Source organism: Acinonyx jubatus, chromosome A3 (genome assembly GCF_027475565.1).
Source record: "Acinonyx jubatus isolate Ajub_Pintada_27869175 chromosome A3, VMU_Ajub_asm_v1.0, whole genome shotgun sequence".
In the NCBI taxonomy this organism is placed as follows: Eukaryota; Metazoa; Chordata; class Mammalia; order Carnivora; family Felidae; genus Acinonyx; species Acinonyx jubatus.
The window spans coordinates 8,608,246-8,634,721 of NC_069388.1; the positions used below are offsets into that span (position 1 = coordinate 8,608,246).

The 26,476-nt window shown below is 47.8% G+C and overlaps 1 long non-coding RNA gene across 1 annotated transcript; it reads left to right on the forward strand.

Annotated features, from left to right (window-relative positions):
• The first annotated feature begins 4,288 nt into the window (after nt 1-4,288).
• On the forward strand, nt 4,289-7,308 carry LOC128311350 (uncharacterized). The gene is made up of 3 exons (XR_008289751.1): nt 4,289-4,764; nt 5,665-5,752; nt 6,620-7,308. It is a non-coding gene; the product is annotated as an uncharacterized LOC128311350 (long non-coding RNA).
• The last annotated feature ends 19,168 nt before the right edge of the window (nt 7,309-26,476 follow it).

The following is a 26,476-nucleotide window of genomic DNA, read 5'->3' on the forward strand; positions in this document are numbered from 1 at the left end:
ATGAATCATTTAGCCCCTGCATCTGACATGGGATTAGGTCATTTGTTTGTTTCTGGGATATATTCTACCCTTGACTATAACTGGGCTCCACGATTTGTTCAAACATTTTCTGGCAATTTCTGATTTGTTCAGACAAAGACCAGAAGCTTAAATCCCACGGAATTAGCCGGTTGGGTTATTACCCAGGTGGAACAGAGCCAGAAAACAGAGAACATACCTACCATGCAGTGTTGGGACATAATGTCTGCCTTCATAGGGATAGTATCTTTTCTGGGACTCTTACCCACAGTTAGCTCAATGAACTGGAATTTTTTTTATCCTTTTTTTTTTTTTAACAGCAAGAACAGGAAAGAATTGTCATTAACCAGGTGAGCAATTCTTTTGCCTCTTGGAATATACTAGAAAAAAAAATAGCTATCCTCTTTCTCATAGCTTCGACATCTCTACGTTAACCAACAAACCAAAAAGAAGGTGGGGGAGGAGAAAGAGAGGGAGAGAAGGAAGAAAAGAAAGAAAGAAGGAAATTAAAAAAAAACACACTATGACGCTGAGCAGTTACAGAAGAAATAACCCGGAAATAACATGTGGATGGACTATTCTCAAAAATCAGAAATCACCCAAGTAGCTTCCGTTTCAATGAATTGAAGAGTACGGGTTTCCTCCTCGAACCTTCCATTTGCACGACATTGACAGCTTAGCCAAGGCTCTCCCATACATTATCGATTGGTTTGTCTGAAACCATTCATCATCTTTTATATTGAAGGAAGCCGATGAGTAAGGAGATTAAGGAATTTAAGGAAGATCCCACACCTAGCACTAGAATGAACCAAAATAAACCTTGCTGTTTCAGTCTTGGGTTAAAGTTCTGACCACGACACTGTGGCGTTTTCACCTCGTCTGCTTCTGCTCTGGCCCTCGTGTATGTAGCGTCACAGGGGTCCCCCAGCCTTTATGAACCTCTTCCCAAAATTACTTTGTGAGGTAAAAGCAGCACACTGAACGGTAACCTCCACGATGGTCTGTGATGTGGTTCCAGATGCCAGGTGCAGTCTACCTCCTACTGCTCTCAGCAAACACGTTGGGTTGGGCAGGAGCCTGTATGTCTACCCAGCATCCCTTCCTATAGAAAATTCCTCTCCCACCATAGAAGTGGTTTTCCACAGGGCCGATTTTGCCCTCCAGAGGACATCTGGCAACATCTGGAGACAGTTCTGGTTGTCACAATGGGTGAAGGGGGTAGGAAGTACCCATGTCTGGTGGGTAGACACCAGGGAAACTTCTAGACATCTGCAGCGCACAGGACGGCCCCACAACAACGAATTACAAGACCCAGGATATCTGTGCTGCCAAGAATGAGAAAGCTTTCTCCCCAGGAGCCTGGCTCAAGTCCCATGACCCTGTGGGCCTGACCTCCTGACCCAGCACCAAGGGTGGGCATGAAACCCAAGCCTGGCCAGCTGGGGTATCCCTCCACATAGGACTTTGGCCAGAGATATCAGAAAAAGTGTTCTCTCTTCCTTTATGAAATCAAAACCTTAGGGCCAACAAAAACTTGGTCTTGCCAGGCTGGTAATGAAGACGGGGAGAGACAGCTAAGAACTAAGCGGAGGTGTAGACAGGAATCTGAAGACTTTGTTTGACTTAAGCCCTACCTCCCTATCGCTAAAGCTTTTGAGCTAAGCAAGCCTATAAATTCCATTTTTGTAGTGGGGGGGAGGTCTGTTTAAAGAGTTTTGCTTAAGCTAGTTTGAATTGGACTTCCACTTTTAGCAAGCAAGAGTCTTGGCTAATCCGGAAGCTGGCAAGCGAGGGTGATATTATTACAAGAATCCCTTAAATGTGTTCTAATATCTTCTAGAAGCATATCATCTGCCAATGCCACTACGTGAGCTCCCGTGAGTAACAAACAGCCCTGCAGCCCCTCAGCCAAAAGTAAAATCTCTTTCATGTATTTTTTCTTATATATTTTTTCGTGTTTATTTATTTATTTTGAGAGAGAGGAGAGAACATGAACAGGGGAGGGGCAGAGACAGAGGGAGAGAGAGAATCCCAAGCAGGCTCTGTAAGAGCCTAATGTAGGGTTCGATCTCACAAGCCAGGAGATTATGACCTGAGCAGAAATCAAGAGTCAGGTGCTTAACTGACTGAGCCACCCAGGCGCCCCTCTTCCATGTTTATTATTTTCTTTCATGTTGATTTCTTTTTGAGAGAGACAGAGACAGAGCAGGGGAGGGACAGAGAGACAGGGAGACACAGAATCCGAAGCAAGCTCCAGGCTCTGAGCCATCAGCACAGAGCCCGACGCAGGACTCGAACTCACAAACCATGAGATCATGACCTGGGCGGAAGTCGTCGCTTAACCGACCGAGCCACCCAGGCGCCCTTCCATGGTTTTTTTTTTTTTAAATAAAGAATTACCAGAGGCACCAATCTACTGTTTTCCTTCAGCTGAACAAAGAAGAGACAAAGCTCAGTGGCCAAATCAAAGACCTAATACTTGAACTATAAGCAGTTACAGATGCCAGCTTGCCAGCTTAATCCCAATGTCAGATTCCCAAATGTCAAGGCAATCACGTGGTAGGCAGCGTTACATTCCAGAGGAGACCCACCGGAGTCTTTGACTCATCTGGAACGTTAGCAATCTGGGTGTTGCAAGGACCCTCTTCCAGACAAATTGCAAGCAACCTCCGGGGGGGGTGGGTGGTAGGTGGGAGGGGATGCTTAAGAGGCATCTCACACTCAGCGTGTGTGGGGAGGGGAAACCCAGCAAGAGGAGGACAGGCTCTCTTGGGTTGAAGACACAGAACTAAGAGGCCTGGAGTCACTGGCCTTCAGCCACCAGGGACTGGGAGAGCAGAATGCCAAGAGAGAACGCCAGACATCCACAAAGGGCCCACCTGAGGTCTTCCGTTGAGTACTCATCGCACACAGGCCAGAAGAAACTTCTGAGGTTGCAGAAGGACCCGCCGTGGATTACAGCCAACTGCACTGGAGCTCCCCCAGCCAGCCTGGACAACCTCACAGCTCACGGAGCCCCGAGCCGGGACCTCAGAAGGGTCCTGCCTCAGTGGTGGTGGGGGGGTGGAGGGGGGGTAATGCCCCCAGGCACTAAGTGCAGCTCTGGGCACATCTAACAAAATCTTAAAAGCAAGACCCGAGAGCATCAAACCGTGTCTGGGTAACTGAACTCCCGGCCCCACGGGGCCATGTGACTTTAGCAGGATGCCTGTGGAGAAGGGTTTCATCCTCAGCAGCCACTGAGCAAAGCTAGAGAATATTAAGAACAAAGCTTGAGACTAGTCACAGAAACACAAAAACATCCTGCAGCAAAGTAAAGCGCACGTCTGGCAACCAATAAAAAAAAAATTACTAGGCATGCAAAAATGGAGGAAAATACGACCCAGCCGACACTTGCGAAGCAGAACTGCCCAGGAGGCCCACAAAGCCCCCGGGAAAGAACAAACCATTGATGTTTTCAGCCACAAGTTTGGGGATAGTTTCTTAAACAATAAATAGCTGGGGAAAAAAGCATCTCCCCTCACCTGGATGGTTATACTCGCCTCCAGACTGGTTTTCCTGATTCCATTCTTCCCTCCCGTAAATATCTCAATAGCAGTCAAAGTGGTTTTGTGATCTAAACCAGGTCTTGTGCTCCGGAGCCTCCCATGGCTCCCCATTTCCCCCAGAGTAGATGCAAAATCCCAAGACAACCTAGAAGGGCCTCCGCGGTCTGGGTCACCACCCACCTCCACACACACCTGCCTCCCCCCCCCCCCCCCCGTTTAACCCCATCTTCAGGCTCCTCCTCCGGCTCATCTGGACCCTCTGGCTCCCACCATGTGGGTCCCATTCTCCTTCCTCAGACACGGCCCGTCTCTTCTTGGGCTGCTCGTCATGCCACCCAAGACCTCCTTGTACGGAGCCTTCTCTGACCGCCTGTAGAAAATAGGGCCTTTCATGTGGACTCACTGGTATTCCTGTCCCCTCCAAATACTCCCAACATTTTAGGTAGCACCAGGCCCACCTAGCATGCAGTATGTCTTTCTTATTCATTTGTTTGTCTGTGCCTGAGGGCAGGCGCTGTATTGATTTCGATTCCGGCTCTATCTCCCCAGCACCCAAATTGTCTATATGATACAGGAAGTCAATCAAAATATTTGTTGGATGGGAGCACCTGGGTGGTTAAGTCAGTTAAGCATCCAACTCTTGATTTTGGCTCAGGTCATGATCTCAAGGTTCGTGGGATCGAGCCCCACCTCGGGCCCTGTGCCGACAGTGTGGAGCCCGCTTGGGATTCTCTCTCCTTCTCTCTCTTCCCCTCCCCTCTCTCGAAAACAAACAAATAAGCTTTAAAACTATATGTGTGTTGGATGGAACGAAAGAAGGAAAATTAACTGAATGTATGATCGATTGCTAAATACCGAACAAGATAATGCCGGGTATGAATTTTCCCACGGGGGTGTACACCAAGAGGTTAGAAGGATGACATTTTTGTAGGTGTTCTCAGCCTCCAACTGCATACCATCAGCTGTTCTAAACGGCTGAAGTTTTGTTGGATTTTTGTCTTCTTCCATTTGCATCAACAGCGCCCCTTATCTGCCCAGAGCAACTTTTCCCAGCAACTGACCGAAAGGAGAGCTTGCTCTCCCAAGGCTGTGGGCAAGATTCCATGTGCAAAGGCTGAATCTGAAAAAGAAAGGAGAAGAAAAAGAAAAGGCGCCTACGATGACCACAAAAGAAAACCGAATGAAACCAAGCAGAAATGTACGCATGGACTATAGGGGAGTACACGCGAGTTTCTGGAAAGCTAGACTATTTTAGGTCTCTCTCCCTTAGCTGGTCACTCAGGCTTGTTTCAGGTCTGTTTGGAAACAGACACGTTTCCAAATGTATGTACGCATAATAAAAATTTTAAATAAGGTCAACATCGTTCTCTTAATAATCTACTTCTTTTATTTATTTATTTTTAATTTTTATTTATTATTTTTGAGAGAGAGAGAGAGAGAGAGTGCAGGCAAGGGAGGGGCAGGGGGAGGGGAGGACAGCAGGCCTGACAGCAGCCAGCCGGATGTGGGGTTCGAACTCACAAACCAGGAGATGAATACCTGAGTCGAAGTCGGACACTCAGCCGACTGAGCCACTTAGGTGCCCCTACTTCCTTTTTTTTTTTTTTTAACAAATTTATTTTTTTCTTATTTATTTGTTTTAAATAACCTATACCCAACAGGGGGCTGGCACTCACAACCCAGAGATCAAGAGTCGTGTGCCCTACCGACTAAGCCCACCCGATGCCCCAGTCTAGTTCTTAATTAAAAAGGCAACAGGCTGTGATCAATGTTATCAAGAAGCTTTAACAATCAGGGGCGACCTGTCACCGCTTCCGGTCTGATGTCTCCGCGGAGCGGCCACACGTGTTCAGGGGAGCGTCCACGTGTACTCAGAATGGTACAGGGTAGGGAGACCTCGAGGCAGGAATGAGGAACTGTCTTCGCCCTCAGAGTCCTTCCTATGGGGTCAGGGCCAAGAGAGCGACGCACTCAGGTAAGCTAACGGTGACAATGCAAATAACAAAAACATGAAAACCTTAAATTTCCACATGGCTTTTCCCAAACACTATTTCATTTGGTAAGTAGGTATTTTTATTTTTATTTTTATTTTTTTTAGTACTCTCCACACCCAACATGGGACTTGAACTCACAACCCCGAGATCGAGAGCTCCAGGCTCCACCGACTGAGCCAGCCAGGCACCCCAGTAAGTAGATATTTTTAAATGCCGGACTGGACCGTAATAAATGGTGACAGACGGGAAACAACCTGCATAGTTCACCGTGGAGCAATATTACTTTATAGTCCCACGTGAAGCAGAATACGAGATAGCCGTAAGAACGGGGGGAGTTGAAGTATATTTCATGGCATGAAAAGGTGCTCCTAGGGGCGCCTGGGTGGCTCAGTCGGTTGAGCGGCCGACTTTGGCTCAGGTCACCATCTCGCGGTCCGTGAGTTCGAGCCCCGCGTCAGGCTCTGTGCTGACCGCTCAGAGCCTGGAGCCTGTTTCGGATTCTGTGTCTCCCTCTCTCTCTGATCCTCCCCCATTCATGCTCTGTCTCTCTCTGTGTCAAAAATAAATAAACGTTAAAAAAAAAATGTTTTTAAATAAAAAAAAAGAAAAGGTGCTCCTAATGTGTTTGACTAGAACGTGAGGGATGCCACACACACACACACACACACACACACACACAGAATTTTTTCAATTTATTGTTTTTTTTTTTTTAAGCTCATTTATTATTTATTTTGAGAGTGAGAGAGAATGCGCAGGGGAAGGGCAGAGAGAGAGGGAGAGAGGGAGAATCCCAAGCAGGCTCGGAGCCTTCCAGGCTGAGCCCTACCAGGGGCTCAGACTCGAGAGCCGTGAGATCATGACCTGAGCCGAAATCAAGAGCGGGTCGCCCAACCGGCTGAGCCACCCAGGCGCCCCCCGCAGAGAACAATTCCCAAGAAAATGCACAGCCACGTTGTCAGCAGTTATTTCTGGACGGTGAGCACAGTATGAATTTTGTTTTCTAGAGCTGAGTTCTGACATCTGCTGCTTCTTTGTCCCGCTTCTTTCCCTCTGGAGTAGGTTTTACTCCCCGGTGCATTTGCCCATTCACACATACAAAGATGGAAACGCCGCTGACACCCACGGAAGACGCTGACGATTCTCCCAAGCCAGGAAAGTCCTTGGATCTCCGTCCCCTCTCTTGTGGATGAACACACATCCGCTCACCAGCCTCAGATGCCTTTGCTCACTCTCGCCCACGCACTCTCACACATCCAGCACGAGCCCTCCTCCGCTTCCCCAAGGCTTCCTGGATGTCGTCTGCCTATGAGACCATCGGGACCCATTTCAGGATGCCACCGCACATCAAATATTTGAGAAATAAAGCAAGATGCCTGTTTGCACGCCTTGCGAGAAGCAGTGGTGATGAGGCCGTCGGAAGAAATCTGCGTGCCTAACAACGTGATTGAAACTTGGGTTTCTGTGTCCCAGCCACTGGGTGAATGACTTCTAGGATCTGGGTACCATATGGCGAAGCCCTGAGCGGTATTAATCAGCACTGTTGTTCCCGTTTCCCTGGATCTTTTCTGGCAAGAACTCCAGCGGTGGGGCCAGTGCTCGGTGCGGGGTGAACACGCATAATGCTGGACATTTGCACAACTCTTGTCACGGGATATACGGTGCGGGGTCGAAGATATGCCCGTGGAGGGACACTTCCCAGTTCAGTCCTTCACTCGCCCCTTCCCAGACTTCCCACGGAGCACGGAGGCACACACGTGCTGCCTTTGGGTGTCATATTAAGGGAAAGCGACACAGGTCTGCCCCTGACGTTACCAAGTGCACCCTGAGTCTATCCATGCCGAGGACCTGCCTTAGATATTAAGGACATAGTTCGGGTCACAAAACGCGGCTGGCTGCCTTCATGTGGTTCATAGACCGAGGTGGGGAGAGATGACCAGGCAGAACGTGCGGACTTGTCTTTCAGGCAAAGAGCGTAGATAGTGAGGGCGGCGAGGGCCACCAAGAGGTTTTAATCCAAGGCCGGAAGTGGTTCCTGTTGTGTCCCGGGAAGGCCACGCGGGCTGCAGTTTGGGGAAGAGACTGGGGGTGGGGGTGGAGGCGGGAGGCAGTACCACTTTAGCGGTGTGTACGTTGTGATGGAATATTTGGGGCCATTTTCAAGGACATAAATATAAGTGCCAAAGGTTAGCCGTAGACTGCATTCAGTCAACTTTCACTTTTGCCTTTGTAAAACGGCATCGTGTTTTCTGAGTGTTTTTCCGAGTAATTAAGAATCTGTTATCGAATTGGGGAAACAAACGTTTGGACTGGTATTAGTGTGACTGGCGACTGGCAGAGGGCATCGTTGGATGGGACGATCCTTCAAGGACGATCTTCCTCCTCGGTTATGGTTTTATGACATTATGTCCTTGGAAGTGTAAGGGGAGGCCCTTGGGATTGCACACAGACCCAAGAGTAACCGTGAGTTGTCCTGTGGGGCTACAGGCATCTCATATGTGCTAACTTAATTCAGGTCAGTGGCTCTGCTGGATCAGACTGCCGTCCCCATTTCCTGAGGCGCAGGAAGGTCAAGTCTATGTCACCGGTGTTGGACGTGCCCTTCATTAGGCCACGAATTCCCGTTGAATGCGACTGGCATTTGTCTCGTTCTTTTACCTATTTTGTCATCCTGGGCTTCACCCCAGCTTCCTGCCTCCATCTACCTCAGAGCAGGTGCACACACACCTGCTCACGGAAGCTGCGAGCCTCCCTTTCATCTTTTCATGTTCCACTGGGATTTAGAAAGTCCATAGAATGGCAGCCGCCGGGCGCTGGGGGAACGGGCTCGAATCCCACCATGGCCTTGGAGTCTCACTTTCCCCATCTGTAAAATGGGAGTGATAAAAGTTCCTGTCCTGTAGCACCTCGGGGAAGATGGCAGGCTGCGTGATCCAGGAAGCACTCAGCTGGGACTTAGCTCTCGTAAATGCCATTATGGGTTTTTTTATTCCCCACCAAAAAAAAAAAAAAAAAAAAAGACTCCAAGGAAGAGTTTGCTAATAGGCCAATTGAAATGAAAAGAGTTCATACCATTTGTCCCAGGAATTCCAGGATTCGAAACCCGTGGATATACTCAAATAGGGCCAATATTCGAGAAGGTTGGGCAGGAGGACCATCATGGTGGTGGAAACGTAGGAAGGTTTCCACACCAGTTGGCCAACAGCTGCTTCCCTGAGCCAGTCCATCCTGGGCCGCCACCCAAGCTGCCTTTGCCTCTCCCCGGAACCATCCGGAGCTTCCCAGCATCTGGGGATTGAAGGGTTATCTTGGGCTTCACGGGGGACCCCAAGACCCTGCCCCCACCCCCACCGACTGCCAGCCACCCTCAGATTGGTGTCGGCGAGAGCCCTGACCTGCCCTCACCTTGAAGCTGTGTCCCCACAGATTCAAGGGCGTTTCCACATTTCCTTTGCCTCTTTGCATGTTATTTGCTTCATGGCACAAATCTGGAAGTGGCCTAAATGCTTCATTAAATAAATCAGGACGTGTCCCTCCTCATCAAATATCGTGCGGCCTTATAAAAAACAATGAGTCGGCTCTAACGTGCAGAGAGTAAAGGCGGCCGGGATGTATGTTCAGCGACCAAGGCGGGTCACCTCTGGGTGTACATTGTGTAATTCCCCTTATGCAAAATCAACTGTGCAGACATTTACGGGTGACCATATCTACATAGAACACGCAACGTGCTTAAAGTGAATGTACATCAGCATTCAACTTCTGTCGTGTGCTATTATTCAGAAAAACAAAGTATCGCTAGAACAAAGACCGTATTTCCCAATCTGGTGCTGTACATCAAAAATTTAAATACATCCCGCATATGCACATAGGCTTACAGACTTTATATTTGCATCGACGGTTGGTGCGTAGAACATTCCTGTGTTTTTGAGAAACTGGGAGCAACTGGGACCTTCCAGGGAGTAGAGCTGAGATGCAGGTGACAAGCGTTCAGGCAACCCCTGGGTCTCACGTTACACTTGGTCCTTTTTAAGCTTCTTGGCCCCGAGTACATGTTGCTGTTATTATTACTCCATTGTTGCTGTCGTTGTTGTCTTGTAAAAGGCAGACTCAGGACAGACGAGTGTGTTTTCGCCACTCCAAGGGAACGACTTGGCAGACAGGCCCCATGGGACGCTGGGAGGCTGGGACAGGCCTGGGGAGCTCGGGGTTAATACCCCTTCCCAAGGGGGCCTGCTGCCCCAAGCCTGCAATCCTGCAATTAGGCTAATTAAGCAGTAGTTTCACGAGGAGGATGGAAATGTAATGGGTAGCGGACACCTGAGCTCTCAAAGGTAGATGCTAGAAGCCTGGAGGGGTGGAGGCTCCCGCTGGGGAGAGGCACTCGCTGCAGGGACTTATCTAAAAGTATTCTCTTTCCAGGCTTCAGAGAAGATTGCAACCAACCGCCCCTGCGCATTCAGGGGCTGCAGCCATGAACACGTCAGCGCAGAAAAGGAGGGGAGGTCTCTATTGGATGAATAAATACGGGATTCTTTCAGGATGAGAAGGCCCGCACCAAGCCCGGGGTGGGGGGGGGGTGGGGGGTGGAAGGGTGAGCCCTCAAGGAGCTCCAGGCTGGTACAAGTGGGTCTGTTAAACTGGCTCAAGCTACGGGCACCTGGGTGGCTCAGCGGGTTAAGCACCCAACTCTTGATATGGCTCAGATCATGCAAGGGCTTGTGAGTTCGAGCAGCCACGTCGGGCTCCGAGCTGACAGCGCAGAACCTTCTTGGGATTCCCTCTCTCTCTCCCTGTCTCTCTGCCCCTCCCCTGCTTGCATGCACATGGTCTCTCTCTCTCTCTCTCAAAATAAACAAACAAAAAAGTGTACAAGCTGTCTTATAACAACCCCTACTTTGTATTGAACACCTACTCTGTTCCAGACCCAGATCTAAGGCTTTTCCTCCATTAATTCACCCCCAACCACACCTTCCAGTGAGACACACACTACATTATTTCACTGAGTCTAGGATATATATTTTTGGCTTTGTAACTAGAGTTAGCAGACAAAATGCAGGACTTCAATTGAATTGGAAATGCAGATAAAAGTTGCATAATTGCTTAGTGTAGGTATGCACCGAGTAGCATGCCCCAAATGGGATTAATTTATCCTAAAACATTGCTCGTTTCTTTACCTGAAACTCAAATTTAATTGGATGTCCCATATTTTATCTGGCCACTCTACTGATAACACTTCTAAAGTCTATATAACTCTTAGAATCAGTGGGCTGTTTATAATCAGTAACATTGTTTTCTTTCTTTGCGGTTCATACAATAACGTTGCTTTTCAGTGGCTTCTCGGATTGGAGGACATGTGACATCGTTATCCCCGGTTGACAGATGCTCAGACTGAAACTCCCGGAAGTTAACTCACTTCTGCAATGGCCCAACCTCCACAAAGCCAATGGTGCAGCCGGGACTTGAACACGGGTTCTAGGAGCCACACGTAACTACTGTGCTCCTAAGCAGGGAGCCAGTAGGAGCCTAATGTCAAAGAGCAGGTAACACTGGATGGTTAGGAGCGCTTTGTTACATTTCTGATATCTTTCTTTTTGCTCAAAATTCCATAGGGCAATTTCTGACCTGTACCTTTATTTATTTTTCAGTTTATTTATTTTGAGAGAGAGAGAGAGAGAGAGAACACGAGTGGGGGAGGGACAGAGAGAGAATCCCAAGCAGGCTCCATGCCAGCTCAGGGTGTGAACCCACGAACCATGAGATCATGACCTGAGCCGAAATTAAGAGTCAGACACTCAGGGCACCTGTGTGGCTCAGTCAGTTCAGCGTCCGACTTCGGCTCAGGTCATGATCTCGAGGTTTGTGAGTTCGAGCCCCGCGACGGGCTCTGTGCTGACAGCTGGGAGCCTGGAGCCTGCTTCGGATTCTCTCCCTCTCTCTCTGCCCCTCTCCCGCTCACATTCTGTCTCTCTCAAAATAAATAAATATTAAAACAAATCTTAAGCGGCACCTGGGTGGCTCAGCCGGTTAAGCGTCAGACTTGGGCTCAGGTCACGATCTCACAATTCGAGCCCCGCATCAGGCTCTGTCCTGACGGCTCAGAGCCTGGAACCTGCTTCGGATTCGGTGTCACCCTCTCTCTCTATCTCTCTCTCTGCCCCTCCCCCGCTCATCCTCTGTCTCTCTCTCTCAAAATAAATAAACACTAAAATAATTTTAAGAAAAGGAGAGAGAGAGAGTGGGACACTTAACCGACTGAGCCACCCAGGTGCCCCAATTTTTTCTCTGTATCTTTAGCTTCTCGGCCGTGGAGAGTTGGGATCCAAGTTCAATTCAGAGGTTAAAATCTTTAGGAGCTTCTCTGTCATTAGAACATGAACTCTGTGAGGCACGCCCACAGCCTCTGGGTGGATTCAAAAGGCGCCAGAACCCGCAGGTCAATCCAGAGCACATACGCGCGGCATGAACCACACTGCCCCTACTTGAGTCAGCAAGGGTTGGTGGTTAAGGAAACAAGTTTTTAAATCATCGGTCAACACCTAACAAGTGCTCAAACCCCAGCATTCACTCATCCAACAAATATTTCCTGAGGCCTCCCCTAAGCCAGGCATAGTTCTGGAACTAGAGACATGGCAGGGAGGGAAACAGGAAAAAAAAAAAACAAAAACAAAAAAAAACAAGTCCTTGCCCCCATAGAAAGTAACCTTATAGTGATAAAGACAGAAAATGAAAAATCAAATTATACAGTATTTAGGAGACGATTAAAACTATGCAGAAAGGTAAAGCAAGAAGGAGAGAGAAATGGGAAGTGATGGGAAGTTGCCATTTTAAATGGGCAGGGCGTCCAGAAGAGATCTCAAGGTAAAGCCAAATGAAGACCTTAGAGGAGAGCATCCCCTGCAGAGCCAATGCAAAGGCCCCGAGGCCAGCAGACATTTGTGGTATCTGAGGATGCCGGTGAAGCAGCTCTAAGGATATGAGACAGGAGCTGCTGTGGGAAGGGCCATGCAGAGGGAAAAGTGACCTGTGGGACCAGAACAGACTTTGGCTTCTCCCTTGATGGAGACAGGACATTTGCCAACCATATGGTTTCAGGCAGGTGGCTTGATCTCTCTAAGCTTTACACATGTGTCTTCTTTTTAAAAACGGAGCTGGGGGCATTGGCATGGCCCAGTCCATTAAGTTTCCAACTCTCAATTTTGGCTCGGGTCATGATCTTGACGTTCGTGAGATTGAGCCCCGTGTCGGGCTCTGCCCTTCACGTGGGCCTGCTTGGGATTCTCTCTCTCTCTCTCTCTCTCTGTCCCTCCCCCACTCATGTTCTCTCTCTCTCTCTCTCTCTCTCTCAAAATAAATAACTAAATGAACATTTTTTAAAAATTGAAAAATGGAGCTGATAATGGAACCCACCTCTTGGAGTAGTTCTATGAAGCAAGCATTACAGTGATCCGTACGAGGGGAAAGCCTGTGCCGTGGTGCTGGGCTTACTGATGAGCAAATACACAGCTTCTTTGCCCCTTGGCAAGTGCCTGCTTTTGTTCGCGCACCCAAGGGAAAGCGGATAGATTGAGATGGTATATGTAGGATGGACAGAATTTTAATTTCCTGATAGATGCGTTTGTTCGTTGAGTCATTCAGCAAACATTTCCTAGATGCCTCCTTGTGCAAGGTTCCGTGCTGAGCACTGGGGACTTGAGGAGGAAAAGGCCGCTCTTCAGACTCAGCAGAGTTTCACCTTGAACTTGGACTGTGACTGGTAGCCTGTCTATCCGGGGTCTTTTTACAATCTGGAACAGTTGCAGCATCGAAGGATAGAAATCTGGCCCCCAAATCCAGATTTCTGGTTCTCTTTATTTAAAAAAAAAAAAGTTTATATATTTTGAGAGAGAGAAAGGAAGAGAAAGCATGCGAGCGGAAGACAGGCAACGAGAAAGGGAGAGAGAATCCAAGCAGGCTCCGTGCTGTCAGCGCAGAGCCCGATGCGGAACTCAATCTCACCAAACCGTAAGATCATGACGCAAGCTGAAATCGAGAGTGAGACGCTTAACTGACTAAGCGCAACCCTCCCCCTCCCCCCCCCGCCAGGCGCCCCAGTTCTCTTTAAAGATCAGGAGTTTTGGCTACACGGGGCCCCGGTCCCACATGGCAAGCAACAACCGGCCTGAGCAGCACCGTGGGACCCAGGTGGCTCAGGTCCCACTGTTCCCTGTTGTTCATACCAAGTGCCCTTGGTTCATTTTTTTTTTTTTTTAACCTTCTGTGGCCAACACCCATCTCGGATGTATTTTGACCTCTAGGAGACATGTCACGCCGGAGGCAACGATGACCCTGGCCGGCTTCACGGTGGTGGTAAGCTGGAGCTAGGACTCGTCAGACACTGGACAAGAGGGAGTCATTCGTGCAAAGCAGGGGATTCATCCACCGCCCCACAAGGACGCCACAGGCCCGCGATTTCCAAGCTGGTAGCTTCCATGAGTGCTGGGCTCAGCGGCCATCAATTTGCAAGTCAAAGCACGATCAGGAAGATGGTGGGCATTAGAATCAGAAAATGTGCTTGAACTAAATTACACGAGCTCCGGGTGGAGCAGGAGGAGAGGAATGAGCCCAGGAATGAGCCCGAGTTTCCTTGACGGGTCCCGGGTCCTTCCTACCTCTCGTGACCGGAACACCTCGCCTCCCTGAGTGTGATGCCGGTGAAGCTTCGGAAAATTTGAATGAGGCGGCCCCGAAATACAACCCGCCTTCTCCATCCAGCGCCAAATGCAAGAAATCATGAGGTTGCACAAAATAGGAGACAAAATGGCCGTGTCAGACACCGGGATCGTATCTCTGGGGTTGTTCAGCGTAAGAGTACTGGGGCGTAAACAGCGTGGCCTCGGAAGGAGCGTTAAGTCACGTTGACTTTGCGCCCAGGATGAGTTAGTCACTTGAAGGACCCTAATCAGGAGCTCACCTGCCAGCAGTCGGCCCTTCGGTACTTCCGGTGTTGTTCTAGAATTCTACACCAGAGGCTTTGCTGGAAACACTGGTAGGCATTTTCCCTGGTGAAGCAAGTAAGGCTGGAAACGCAGGCGGTTAGAAATACCGCACGGGTACCGCTATCCTGACACGGCGTAAGCATCCCACAGGCCCCGCCTCTTACAACCTCGGGAGCAGGGCTGGAGGTATTTCTTCCCTTTGCTTTCAGTATAATTTAATTGTAAGTTTATAGAACTCAATTTTTCCTAATGGCTGTGTTTAACGACCGACTTACACAATTCCTGAAAAGTTGACAGGCCTCACGAGCCTGCGTGGGCGGCCCCAGCCCAGCACAGCCGGAGTCTGCGGTTTCCCCCGCTCCCTCTTCTTGGCCTACTTAGCGCCTACACAGCCTTCCCGGATCTCAGCCAGGCGGTACTTGGTCAGGCAATTCTCGGTGCATTCTGCCGCAGGCCCCATCACACTGGTGGGAGCTAATTAGACACGTGATGATTGTTCTGTCGTTCTGGGCCCTTTACGGTGTCAGCTCCGTGGAAGCAGACTTCTGGTCTCCCCTGGCTCCCATGCCACCCAGAGCGCCTGGCACACGGTAGGTGCCCAAATAATATTGTTTAAGGAATGAATGAATGAATGATGTGTGAATAAATGAATGAACGGATAAAATGTTTCCATTAAGGCTTTCTCTATCTTTTACACGTCCAAGTTTGGTTGATACTGTGCAGAAATTATGTAAAATTCTGTGCCCAAAGAGTGAACCATTTCTTAAATAAATGGCCCGCTTCTCAGCTCTTTGCAAGAGCTCAATCTTTTTTTTATTTTTGAGAGAGAGAGAGAGCACGCGCAAGAGGCGGAGGGGCAGAGAGAGGGAGACACAGAATCCAAAGCAGGCTCCAGGCTCTGAACTATCAGTGCACAACGTCGGATGCCCAACCGACTGAGCCCCCCAGGTGCCCTGATAAGTTATTCACGGAAGCCGCTAAATTCCATGTCGTTTTTACTCAGCGATACCCAGAACAACTGCTTACCTTTAAGCTTCGATCTGAAAGAAAAATCATTTTCTACCGCATTTACACCATTAAAAATGCTGTTTGTCTTGCATCCAACCTGAAACCTCACCAATTCAGGTTGGACAAGCATTACCAAGTGATTTAGAAACCTAGATGTTAACCCCCTAACAGGCTATGTAACGTCGGCTGTCCTCTTTCTCTCTGGACATCAGGGTCCTCGTCTGTAAAATAACATTCATTCATTAAAATTTCCTGGGGCACCTGGGTGGCTCAGTCGATTGAGCATCCGACTTCAGCTCGGGTCACGATCTCGCAGTTCGTGAGTTCGAGCCCCGCGTCGGGCTCTGTGCTGATGGCTTGCAGCCTGGAGCCTGCTTCCGATTCTGTGTCTCCCCCTCTCTCCACCCTTCCCCTGCTCGTGCCCTGTCTCTCTCTCTGTCTCTCAATAATAAATAAACGTTAAACAAAATTTTAAATAAAATTTACTAAATGCCGTCGTGTGGGGCATCGCTCAGAGTTTACCTTTTCTGATGAGGCTTGTAGTGTAGCGGGGTCAAACAGTCAAGACAAAGACCAAGAACTAAGCCACTGAGGGGCACCTGGCTGGCTCAGTCAGTGGAGCATGTGACTCTTGATCTTGGCGTCATGAGTTCAAGCCCTGCATTGGGTGTACAGCTTAAAAAAAGAAAAAAAAAAAAAGACCATTGAAATAACACTGGAAAAGTGCATGAAGAAAACACAACCAGAGGAAATAAGACAGCAGTGGAGCAGAAGGAGGACCGAGGAGGCCTCTTTAAGGAGGCGATATTTGAGCATCAATCTGAATATAAGACCTTAGAGATGAGCTCTACAGGCAGAGGCAAAGAAGGGCAAAGAACTAATTTTGCACGGTTAAGAAACAGCCAGAAGGCTAGCTAGCATGGATGGAGCAAAATGAGTAAGTGAGAGGGTGGTAATAGATGCATTTAGAAGGATAAGAGCCAGAATTAAGCAAGCCCGAGGAAAGCCTGGTCCATCCAGGGCCCTGTAGAACAGGCCACTGTTGACTTTGGTCAGTGCTTTCCAACTTTGGGCCACAGTCCCAGTGGTGGTGGAAGTTGATGAATTTGCAAAGATAGGAAATTACTCTAAAGATCCCATGATTTGGTATCCACTCAAGGTAATGTCTGTCAAGTAAATAAATGCAGGTCATATTTTGGATCCCACCAGCTTTGAAAGGTATTGGCAATGCTATCGTCATTTCCAGAAATACAAGCCCACTGCAAAAGCACTTGAGAATTTATAATTATGCATTTGCCATTATGTTTTTCTCAATCAATGAAAATGAAGAGCTCAACTCTATCATGTGACTACGAACTGTCTGGTGGGAAAAAAAACACACACACTCATCTTCCTACCTGGAAGGACACGTTTTGAGACTGTCCAGACCCTTCTATTGCTAAAATCATAGAAGATTCTGCTACAAGAAAATATGTTAAGGCAAAAAGAGCACACAGTGATTTTTTTAAAAAAAGGCGGGGTCGGGGGGGCACCTGGGTGGCTCAGTCGGTTGGGCATCTGACTTCGGCTCAGGTCATGATCTCATGGTTTGTGGGTCCGAGCCCGGCATCGGGCTCTATGCTGACAGCTCAGAGCCTGGAGCCTGCTACAGATTCTGTGTCTCCCTCTCTCTCTCCCCGTCCCCTGCTTGTGCTCACTCTCTCACTCTCTCAAAGGTAAATAAACATTAAAAAAAAATTAAAAAATTTTAAAAATAATAAATAAATAACATTATTATTACTATAGCAAGAATTTAGTGAGTACCTACTATCAGCGAGGCACTGTTGTGTTTTTCTCTTCAGTTACGAGTCTAATCTCCAAAACAGTTGTGTAAAATAAGCATTACAATTCAAGGTATCTTTGGGTTCAGAAATGTTCGCTAAATTGACCATGTTCACACAAGTGAATGGGAGAGAAGAGGTAGACATCTGTCCTCATGGAAATGTGTCAGTTAGGTATGGCTGTGTGATGTGTATCACCCTGAAACTCAATGGCTTAAAATAATAAATATGTCTTACTGTTTATGGATCGGTGGGCTTAACCAAGGGGTCCCCTTCACAGCTGAGCTCACCCATGCGTCTGTTGTCAGCTGCGGGTTGAGTAGGTAGCTCTACCAGTGGAGACGACGCTCTCTCACCTGGTAGGATATCTGCCGGCTGTTGAGTAGGCAGCCCGTGATGGCTTCCACTGCGATGGAAGTCTCCAGAACGGCTGTGCCAACCTTGTGCATATGGCGGTAGCAGGTTTCCAAAATATGCATAGGATGATGAGACCTCCGGAGGCTTCAACTGCTCACTGCCACTGCATTTTGTTGGTCAAAGCAAGACACGAGGGGGCGCCCAGGTGGCCCAGTTGGTTGAGCGTCTGCCCTCAGCTCAGTTCACCATCTCGCAGCTCATGAGATTGAGCCCCGCATGGGTCTCTGCACAAGTGGGATTCTCTCTCTCTCTCTGTCTTTCTCTCTGCCCCTCCCCCCTTGTGCTCCCTCTCTTTCTGTCTCAAAATAAATAAATAAACTTAAAAGAAAAACCAGCAAGACAGGAATCCAACTGATATTCCAGGAGTGGCAGGCAGACTTTACCCTGTGATGGACGGCCTCACCAGAATGATATCGCAAAGGGTATGGCTGTCGGCAGGGGTAAAGAGATACAGCGTCTTTTGACAACCCATCTGCCCAAATAAAAACAAAACAAAATAAATTATGTGCTATTAGAGAGCAAGTAATGAAGACACAGTTTGATCAGGAACCTCAAAACCAAGTAAGCCCCCCGCTTTGGAGAAGAGTTGGCAGTTTCTTTTCTTTTTTTTTTAAGTGTTTGTTTTAAGTTTATTTATTTATTCTGAGAGAGAAAGAGTGAGCAGGAGAGGGGCAGAGACAGAGGGAGAGAGAATTCCAATCAGACTCCGTGCTGTCAGCACAGAGCCTGACCTGGGGCTCAAACCCACAAACTGTGAGAACCGAAATCAAGAGCCAGAGGTTTAACCGACTGAGCCGTGCAGGCACCCTGGCAGTTTCTTATACATACATTAAACACATACCTACTCTATGACCCAGGAATTCAACTCCTAGGTATTTCCCCAAGGAAAATAAACATGCATGCCCTCCGAAAAGAGTTACACCGATACGTCCACCGGAGCCTTATTCACAGTAGCCAAAAACTGGAAAAGAAATGATAACTATCCTTCAGCGACAAATAGATACACAAAGCGCTGTACATCCACACAACGGCCCGGGGAATCATTTCAGACTGAACTAAGGGTGCACAAATAGAATGAATGAATCTCAAAAACATTATAATACTGAAAGAAGCCAGACACAAAGAGTATACATCTCGACTGGTTCCATTTTCATGAGGCTCTGACGCTGGCACGTCTGAGCGATGGGGCTAGAAATCAAAACCACAGAGGCGGGCGGGTTATTGCTGGAAAGAGGGATGAGGGATCCTACAAACACCGTGGAAGGTTCTCTACCAATTAGGACGGCGGTTACAAGGTGGTTACAAGGTGGTTACATTTGTTGAAACTCATAAAAGCATACTTGGAATGCTTATGATTTATTGTATGCAAATTGGACCCCGATTAATGATAATAATAATAACAATAATAATAATAACAAAGACAGGCTCCCCAAGGCTTTCAAAGAGAGGTCTGGAAGAACTGGCAGGGTTTCGTTGTGATGCTCCGTGAGTCACAGCATTAGAGAAGCGGTCTGATGGGGGCCCCTGGGGGAACGCGAAAGCCTCAATGTGTCCTTACCTGATCCGACTCCGATAGAAAGAAGGATCATTCGTTTACGTTTCCAAGAGACACACAGGAAACAGCAACAAAACGTGCAGGTAAATTCCCTGCAGCTAGCTGGGGTCGTGGGGATTTAAGTTTGCTGGTAGGAGGAGGCTTGGATGCCATACTGGAGTCAGATGGCAAGAAAAAGAGGAAAGATCCACGGGGAGCCTTCTGTAGGAGTCAGACCTCACACAGAAAGTTGCGAATCAGGTTCCTGGTGTTTATGCTGCATAAAAGCCAATAATTCCTTTGGTTGGAGAATTGCTCACAAGGCATCTGACTCTTTGATCGGGGAGACCGAGAAGACTTCTCTTGGCTCGGATTGAATGTACCAGTGACAATAAAATAAATCCCGGCAGAGAACCGTCCTGCTAGCCCTAGGCTAGGGGCAAAGTGGGGCTCATGGAACATTGGATCTTTGTCTTGGGAGCTTCCCCCCTCCCCCCATATAACTCATCCTCCTGTTTTAGAATGCAACGTTCTTTTCCGTAAAGACAACAGAGTCTAAGTTATTTTAAAATTCCTCCGAAACCGACTGAGGCCCTGAGAACATGTTTTAATAATAGTTTGCATGTTTTCAGCGGCCTGTGCGCTTTAATTCTTGCTCAATGTGCTCCAATCCCATGACACAGATACTGTTTGCTCCATTTTACAGACAAGAGGATTGCGGCCCCCACTTGCTCACGGCGTGGCCGCTCCTCCCTCTACAGGCTTTCAGAGTTGAACCGAGTACGGTTTTTGAGGTGCCTGTAAGAAAACAGGGCGCGTGTCCCGTTCCCTTTTGCAAATAACCTAAAAATAATCTTTCCAGACTCTAACTGCGCGTCCTGCTTCCTCCTGAACTTGGGTTTACAATTACTGGCCCCGAGTACTATTTGAGCTTTATTTGTGGGTCGAATGGGAAGAAAGGGGAGGCAGGCTGAACGCGAACAAGATGCACGCGAGTCCCAGGAAGGCTTTGTTTCTCTCTGGTTCCGAAGGAGAAACGTGCTGGGCGGGCGGAGTCACCGCACACGACAACAGAAAGCATGGTGACTCCGTGGCCTCGGTCCTGCCTGCAGAAATTGCAAGAGTTCACTTCCTTGCCGTCTTCCAGCCACCGTGTTAAATCATTGCTGCCAATTTGGGTGTGACAGTTTTCCTAGTTTTGTTTGTATTAATTGGTCAACTGGCTTTGCTTTCGTTGCTCTTTAAGAACTACCAATATAAGGAGCGGTCTCATGTTGCTGTGCGTTTACGTTGTATAATGAAATACATATAGTAACATTCTGAGTCTACGGGATCTTTTTTTCTTTGAAATGGGTCTGGATATTCCCCATATTACAGAAGTCTGTCTCTCACCAGTACGGGGGCCCCACTGCTTTCTTTTAAGTGCGTAAATGTCTCGTATGTTTCCTAAAGAAATTTCAAAATCCCTAGTAGTCAAAGAAATGTAACAAAAACCAAATATGATTTCCTCTGTTATATCTGCAAGTTAGGTGTGTTTTAAGTTAAAAGCTCTGTGTTTCTTGGAAGAAACAAATATACCCCTCTATACAACGCAGGTAAAATATACATTAACACAACCTTTGATGGGAATGCAATTTGACAGCATGTATCATGAGCCTGAAAAATATGACAACTCTGGGGCGCCTGGGTGGCTCAGTCGGTTGAGTGTCCGACTTCGGCTCAGGTCATGATCTCACAGCTCGTGAGTTCGAGCCCCGCGTCCGGCTCTGTGCTGACAGCTCAGATCCTGGAGCCTGCTTTGGATTCTGTGTCTCCCTCTCTCTCTGCCCCGAACCCACTCACATTCTGTCTCTGTCTCTCTCAAAAATAAAAATAAACATTAAAAAAATATATATATGACAACTATGACTCCAGCATTCCATCCTGGGTAAATGACACGGAAAAGGAAAGAAGGAAGGGAGGGAAGGAAGGGAGGGTGAGAGAGAGGGAGACAGAGAAAAAATACAACCAGAAATTCTGACAACGGGAGATTGTTTAAATGTTCCCCCCTACAATATGATACAGTCCTTTTAAATGATGCTAGTGAAGAATATTGAACATCGTAATGGAAAAGTAGTCCCAAGTGTCAAAAGAAAAGCATGCCCCATCTTTTCTAGAGTGCATATGTTTTTAAATTTTTTTTAATGTTTATTTAATTTTGAGAGAGAGAGAGACAGAGCAGGAGTGGGGGAGGAGCAGAGAGAGAGACACACACACACAGAATCCGAAACAGGCTCCAGGCTCAAAGCTGTCAGCACAGAGCCGGACGCGGGGCTCGAACCCATGAACTGTGAGATCATGACCTGAGCCCAAGTCAGACGCTTCAACGACTGAGCCGCCCAGGTGCCCGCAGAGTATATATGTTTTTAAATGCTCAGAAAAAAAAGACTGGATGGATTCACAACACAATGTCGACACGGGTAACTGCTAAATGGCAACATTAGCCACGACTTTATTTTCCTCTTTTTGTTTTCAGATGTTTTTAATGCGCTACTGTGAATGAATACTGACCTCGGAGATCAGCATGGTGGATGAACCCGGCCGTAAAACAAATTGGGGTGAAGTTCTCCTCTGTGCCCGCTTCTCTGCGTGTCCTCGGAGCAGTTATTTAATCTTCCCGAATCTCTGTATCCTCATCGATAAAATGGGGTGAAGTTTATGTCTACTTTAAAAAGCTGTATTAAATGAGATAACATGCATCCAGGGACTTAGCACTGAGATTGGCAAATATCCTGAGCTCGGTAAGTAGCATTTGCAACGAGCGAAGGCTGATAAAAATGTTTTCTTTTAATCAAGCGCATGTTTAAGTAAACATTTCTCAGCCTTCTAAGTGTGCTCACCAAACATTTAGCTTCCACTAGGAAGTTCTGCTAAGGGAGGGGAGAGAGAGGAATAAACGTCCCAGCATGTTTTCCACTGGCCTTGTAATCGAACGATGTTTCTTTGGAGCTCTGAAAGTCACCGGAAGCCTTTATTAATCATGGACTAGCGGTTTTTCACCAGGGGCAATTCTTCCTCCCGGGGGACTTCTGGCAATGTCTGCAGACGTGTTGGGCTTTCACAACAAGGTGTCTAGCGGGTAGAGACCACGGATGCTGCTGAACGGCCTGTAACCCACAGGACGGCCCCCACCGCACAGAACGATCGGCCCCAGAGGTCAAGAGCGCCCCAGTTGAGAGGCTCTGCTCATGGCGTTAACGGCACACCATCTGATGATTGAAGGGGTATGTGGCCAACTGAGCCTACTTCCTTATCACTTTGTGATCCACCATGTATATTGTGGGTAGAGCTGAAGTGAAAACCTTTCAGAAGCACCTGCTCAGCCCCACCCCCTCCCACCCCCGCCAGCCCCCACGGACCGTGATCTTCCCTGTTCAGCCCCGTTAGATGTCAAGCCTACTCTGCACAAAAATCTCAGGTTCGTTATCAGGGGTAAAAAGATGAAACCCATTTCTGTCTTTGGTCTTTTGAAACAAAGAAAGACGAGCTCATAAGCAGCTCGCGGAAACCCGGGGTGGCTAAGTGGGAGGCAGTCTGAATCTTGGAGTCTGGCCAATGTGAGTCAAAACTCAGTTTCCCTCACCTCCTCCCTCTGTGATCCTGAATAAGATTTTTTTTTTCGTTTACTTCTTCAAAAACTTAGTTTCCTTACCTGAAAAAATGGAGCCCACGGTACCAAGACTGAAGGGTTCCAAGAATTAGATGTAAATGACATACAAAGCCCAGAACCCAGGGCCAGGCACCGGCACACGGACGGGGGGTGAGCCCTCAGGAAATGATGGCAATCACCATAAGTGAAATGAAAGGAAGAGAAGAAGAAGAGAAAAGAGGAAACACTCTTGGCAGTTATTTTATTGAGTTGGGTTTTTCTTTTTTTTTTGGTAAGTCCCTCAGAATGTCCATTGGAGCCTAATGCCTTCGGCCTGTAAGCCCGCAGCACAAAGATCGCAAAGCCAAGTTGCTGAACAAACCCGTTTCCAAATTACAAGTGCTCCTCGGGGCCAAGAAAGGAATTCACGGGGCAGCGTTTGCCAAGAAATCATTTATCAGATCAGAAGTCGATGTCACTGGTTCCCTAGCATCAAAACTCAGCTCCAAACCACAAAGCCGGAGAGCATTTTCTTTGTAACTGGTCTGACAGACACTCTCCCAGCCTTCATATGTAAAGAGAGCTCATAGATGAGTTTTTTTAAAGGCAACGCCCATAAAAAGAAACCGGGGAGGCTAATAAATGAACGCACTGTAATGCTCAGCTCGTTAGTAAGGCAATTATACCCACTGCGCACCTCCGGGGGGAGGGGGGGAGGGGGTGCTCGCACCCCAATCTATTGGGGCTGCACTCCCAGAATCGTGTTGTTCACAGCCAGCGTGACCATACTCGGTATTCCTGCTTAGAAAACAGCAACAGCGATAAGAGTAATGGAAGTGAGAACAAGAACGTTGAAATATTTTTGTTAAAGTCTATGTATTGCATGTGAGAAAGAGAGACAGAGAGTGCACACGCACAGGGGAAGGGCAGAGAGAGAGAGGGAGAGAGAGAATCCCAAGCAGGCTCTGTACTGCCAGTATGGAACCCAACTCGGGGCTTGAACTCGCAAACCATGAGGTCAGGACCTGAGCCGAGATCAAGAGTCAGATGCTTAACGGACTGAACCACCCAGGCGCCCCGGGAGAGCATGCAACTCTTGATCTCAGGGTCATGAGTTCAAACCCCACACTGGGCTCACTTAAAAAGGATATTTTGGGGTGCGGGATGGCTCAGCCGGTTAAGCGTCCGACTCTTGATCTCGGCTCAGGCCATGATCTCATCGTTCGTGAGATCGAGTCCCGAGTCAGGCTCTGCACTGACAGTGCAATGTTGCTGCGGATCCTCTCTCTCTCTCAAAACAAATAAACTAAAAAAAAAGCTTACATGCTTTCCTGACTAAGCCAGCCAGGCACCCCTGTTGTAATATTTGGTGGGATTTTTTTTTTTTAATGTTTATTCATTTTTGAGAGAAAAGGTGAGTGGGGGAGGGGCAGAGAGAGAGGGAGACACAGAATCAGAAGCAGGCTCCAGGCTCTGAGCTGTCAGCACAGAGCCCCACGCGGGGCTCAAACTCACAAACTGTGAAATCCTGACCTGAGCTGAAGTCAGACACTCAACCCACTAAGCCACCCAGGTGCCCCTATTTGGTGGGATTTTAACATTTATTTATTTTTGAGAGAGAGAGACAGAAAGACAGAGCATGAGCAGGGGAGGGGTAGAAAGAGAGGGAGACACAGAAGCAGAAGCAGGCTCCACGCTCTGAGCCGTCAGCACAGAGCCCGACGCAGGGCTCGACCTCACAAACCAGGAGATCATGACCTGAGCCGAAGTCGGACGCTTCACCGACCGAGCCACCCAGGCGCCCCAATACTTGGCGGAATTTTTAAAAATGATTTGATTGGTATGTACATAACGTACGGCAAGCTGTGCATATTTAAAAGATAAAACTTGCTATATTCTGTCGTACGTATATGGACATATAGGAAACCATCACCCTCAATCAATTTAGTGAGTATATCCTTCATTCCCAAAAGTTTCCTTGTAATCCTTCCCTTCCCTCCTACCTCTTCAGTATAGGCAATCAAATCTGCTTTCTGTTGCTACAGATTCGTGTGTACTTTCTAGAGTTTTATACAAATGGAATCAAATAACATATGCTCTTTTCTGTCTAGCACCTTTCAGCATAATGATTTTGAGATTCATCCAATCTTATCACATGCATCAGTTGACGGGCATGTGAGTTATTTTCAGTTCGGGGCTATTGCAATTAAAGCCACTGTAAACGTTTATGCTCGCCTAGTTATAGACGTATATTTCGTCTTCTCCAGGGTAAACGCCTAAGGGTAAACGGGCTGGATCTTAGATTAGGTGTATGTTTAACATTGTAAGAAACCGGCAAACTATTTTCCGAAGTGGTTGTACTCTTTTGCGTTCCTACTGGTGGTGAAGGAGTGTTTCGGTTCTACATTTTTGCCAACCCTTGGTAAGGTCAGTATTTTAATTTTAGCAGAGAAGGTCATAACTAATAAAGTAATATAACAGTGAGAATATTTTTAACTGTAAAGCTGATAGAAGAAAATCATCATTGTTAACACCCAGCGTTGGCAAGGGTACGGAGGAAAGTACTCTTGGTTTTTGTTCGGTTTTTTAAATTCATTTATTTATTTTAAAAGAAAGAGACAAGAGAGCAATCAGGGGAGGGGCAGAGAGAGAGATTGGGAGAGAATCCCAAGCAGGATCCTGGCTGTCAGCACAGATCCCGATGTGAGGCTCAGACTCACAAACCGTGAGATCATGACCTGAGCGGAAACCAAGGGCCAGACGCTTAACAGACTGAGCCCCCCGGGCACCCCAGTACTCTTGTTACTGAGGGTGGAAATGAAAATTAGCATCATTTTCTGGGAGCCAGGGTGTGCGTTGTGTCTGGACTTACAGTGTGTGTCTTGAAACCTCTCATTTTATTTTATTGAACAATTCCCCTTCTGAAGATGTATCCTGAAGACGTAAAACCCCTTGCAAACACACACCGGAGCCCTGCTGTCGGCGGCAGGAGGTTCTGCATCCATCAGTTTCCTCGAGAAGCAACAAAAATACCGAAAGAGAGAGCTGAGAGCTGGCAGTCCACAGGCTGGACCTTCAGATCTGAGTTCTTGGACCCTCAAACGGTTTTAAGTTTGTGGAATTTCTTACCAGCGTTTCAAAATGAGGAGCTGTCACAGAAAAATCTATTTTCCGGGGACTTTTTGACAAAGTAGAAGATCGGACACACCCAGGGCCCACACGAAAACAAAAAGCTGGGTGAAGTGACTTTCTGCGCCAGCCGAATTCACAGAATTTATCGCACTGTCGTGCAAACTGTGCCTTGGCTTGTCTCTTGTGCGTTGAGAGTACCCTTTGAAGGTAGACACTAGGATTTGTTCTTCTTCCCCGGACCCCGCCCTAGTGCCCGACACGAAGAACAGATATTTGCCGAAAAATGAATGGCTGGAGCCCCTGGGTGGCTCAGTCGGTTGAGCATCCGACTTCAGCCCGGGTCGTGATTTTGCGGTTCGTGGGTTCGAGCCCCACATCAGGCTCTGTGCCGACAGCTCGGAGCCT